Raw genomic sequence first — 3952 nt, 5'->3', positions numbered from 1 at the left:
GCTTTTATGACAATAAATGAATTTTTCCCATTTTAGGAGGGTGCCAAAGGGTGCCAAAAATTGGCAACTTTGCTTGGCACCCTTATCACTTCAATGGGTAGCCAAAAATATTGCTATGCCATGTCATGCCACAAGGCATTTTGGCACCTCTCTTGGCACCCCCATTGGAGATGCTCTAAGGGTGTTCACCCTCTTATTACAACTAGCTTTCTTAACCGGTGCAAAGCACGTGCTTTGCACGGGTTGTTTTAAATTATATTTTAATATTTTTTATATATCTTTGTTCATCTTTTTAAAATAAAATTATTTGTATTATAAAAAAAATTTAGTTTGATATTTAATTTTCCCATCATTTAATAAAATAAATTGAATGAAACTTGACGAAAAACCAGTGAACACTTTGTTGAGAAACAAAGATTTTTGTTTGTTTTTCTTCAAACTCCCAATCCGCTCTCACTCGCCGCTAGTAACGGAGTCTCGGTTGATTTCCTTCCTTTAGCTATTCAGATAACGAAGTCTCGGTTGATTTCCTTCCTTTAGCTATTCAGATGTCCAGTTCATATTTTAAGCTAGTAACACGGAGTTTCGGTTGATTTCTCTTCCTTTAGCTATAAGTTCATATTTTTTAAATCATATTATGTTGATGTTTATATGTACTTATATTATCGCTATTATGATATTTGTTAAAATATAGATATAAAAAATATCACCATTTAAAATTTTATTATATAATTAAATTACCACCCGCCAAATTTTTTAAAAATTTGATAAAAATAAGATTTTTGTCATATTAGAGTTTTTTGTCATTTAGTTATATATTATATTTATAATTATATATACATACTTTTATTAAATCATAATAATTAAATATTGTAAAAAGCAGCCGATTAATCGATTTAATAATATTTATCTCTCATGCTACCTAGCAGAGTTTCATACTTGTCCAATTTGGTGAGGAGGCAACAAAAGGGGACTCACGTTCATGGAAAGATCAAAATTTTTTACTCCTCGTCCTAATTTAATAACTATCTTGTTTGATTTTATTAATTAAATTGATCAAATTTTAATTGATAATTAGTAATTATTCTTATATGATCTTAAAAATCGAAAAAAATATATTTTAAACTCTTACTTTTGTCAATCGATCATTTCTCTTACTTTTGTCAATCAATCATCTCTATCGTCATTCAAACATTTATCATAGTATAACTCATTATTGTATTAGATGGAGAAGATAAATAGGCAAAAAAAAAATTGTTTATAAAGCATATTCGCTCCTCATCATATATGTAGAACGATAGCTTCCCAAAATAAAACGGATTACGATGTCGTTGCATAAGAACGACACCACCAGCGAGTCGGGTCGTGGTATTGAGAGAGAGTAGGTTGTGTTTATATGATTCAAACCCTACAACCTATATTGGTATTTATATATAGGTGCAGAGAGACTTGAGTGCTACTTTTTTTCATAATCCGAAATAGAATCAGATTAAAAAACTTGCAAGCTAATATATTCCATAAATAATCTGAAACAAAATCAGATTAATTGAAGTCAATATATACTTTTTAGTTTTGATATTTTTCATTCAAAAATTTCAGAAAATTAGAAAGATAGGACGGAGCTATGAGAGGCGCTAAGTATTTATAGGTGCATAGAGACTTGGGTGCTAATTTTTTCCATAATTAAATAATCCGAAAACAGAATCAGATTAAAAAACTTGCAAGCTTATATATTCCATAAATAATCTGAAATATAATCATATTAATTTATGCCAATATATACTTTTTATTTTTGATATTTTTCATCCAAAAATTCTAGAAAATTAGAAAAATGGGACGGAGCTATCTGAGAGGCTATACGGCCTTCGCTTCTCCTTTATATAAGTACTAGTGAAAAAAGCCGCGCTTCGCGGCGGCATTTTGAATTTTTTATAAATTTAGACAAAAAATTGTTTTAGCTACTTTTCATCAAACATAATACTAATAGAAAATTTATTATTATTTAGATAAGAATTAATTTGGGCCGCCCTCCCCTCAAACACAATACTAATAACGAATATTTTTTATAAATTTTGATACGAAATAATATTATAATTGCATAAAAGTTATTTTGAGTCGTGTTCCCGCAGCGGCTTTATTAATTTTTATAAATTTTAATACGAATTACTATTATAATTGCTTAAAAATTAAGAATCATCTTCACGTTAAACATATCGCTATTAAAAAATATTATAATTAATATAAAAATTTGTTTAAGTGGCCTCCTGTCAAACACAATACTAATAAAATAATTGTTTGAAACGTTCTTCCAGACAATATTATTCAATAATTATGATAAAATTAAATATAATAATATAGATAAAAATTAATTTGAGCCGCTCTCTTGTCAAACACAATACTAATTACAAAATATTATAATATAAATATTAGTTTGAGTCAACCTACCATCAACACACAATACTAATAAAAAAATATTATAATTATAATAAAGTTAAAAATTATAATTGGATGAAAAATAATTTTAAGCCGTGGTCCCGTTTTAATAAAAAATATACTATAACTTAGATAAAAAAATTATTTTAGCCGTTTTCTAGTCAAACATGATGCTAATAGAATTTTTTTTATTATTTAGATAAAAATTCATTTGGGCCGTCCTCCCCTGAAGCACAATGCTAATCAAGAATCATTTATATTATGATAAAATTATAATTATAATTGGATAAATATATTCAATTTCATAGATTATAGCTATCATATTTTTTTTAAGTCCTATTTCTTAACTGTTCAGAATTATGTCTCTTTTCTTTTAAGATTTTTACTTCTTAATTACTTAGGATTTCATAGATTTTAGCTATTATATATTTTCAAGACTCCTATTTCTTAACAGTTTAGAATTATCCCTCTTTTCTTTTAATATTCCTATTTCTTAACTATTTTATTTATTTTCTCTCAAAAAATTAGAAAAATCAAAATCGATTTTTTTTTCTGTTAAGCGAAACCGAATTTCAATAAAAAATTCTACCGAAAACCAAACCGAATTAAATTTATTTTTTAAGGAACCGAAATTCAAATTTCGGTTAATACCAAAAATCAAAATTATTAACCGAAATTTTCAAAAAACATCCGTAAAATGAAAATTATGAAATAAAAGCAAGTTTACATTCCAAGTTAATATAAAAAAGCTTTGGCGAGAATAAAAAATAGGGATCTTTTTAAAAATACCCATCTGTAAAATTAGTTTTTTAAAAATACTACCATCTTTTTCATTGTTTTTAAAAATACCTTTTCATAAATTTTTTTTTTCAAAAATACGATTTGCAACTTTTGCAACCTCATTTGCAACCTTGGGCGGCGCAGCCGTAAAAGTTGCAAATGAGGTTGCAAAAGTTGCAAATGAGGTTGCAAAAGTTGCAAATAAAAATGGAAAGTTGCAACTGTTGCAACTGCAATTGCAACTAGTTCAACTGAAAACTGTAAGTTGCAAATGAGGTTGCAAAAGTTGCAAATGAGGTTGCAAATGAAGTTGCAACTGCAGTTGCAACTTTTGCAACTGCAGTTGCAACTTCATTTGCAACCTCAGTTGCAACTAAATGCAACTAAAAACTATATATAGTTGCAAATGAGGTTGCAAAAGTTGCAAATGAGGTTGCAACTGCAGTTGCAACTTTTGCAACCTCAGTTGCAACTAAATGCAACTGAAAACTGTAAGTAACAACAGATGTTTGGTGTGCCCCTGGCGGGGCCATTAGATTACAATGGAATCAACTGAATGCAACCATATGCAACTGAATACAACCATATGCAACCATATATGCAATTACAAATCCTGATTTCGAGTTCCAGTTTTCAAATGTCATTTTCGACCTCATTTTCGGAATCGATATATATATATATATCGATTCCGAAAATGAGGTCGAAAATGACATTTGAAAACTGGAACTGGAAATCAGGT

The sequence above is a fragment of the Daucus carota genome, chromosome 2, assembly GCF_001625215.2.
Source record: "Daucus carota subsp. sativus chromosome 2, DH1 v3.0, whole genome shotgun sequence".
Classification (NCBI taxonomy): Eukaryota; Viridiplantae; Streptophyta; class Magnoliopsida; order Apiales; family Apiaceae; genus Daucus; species Daucus carota.
Note: the sequence above shows the minus strand (reverse complement) of the source record.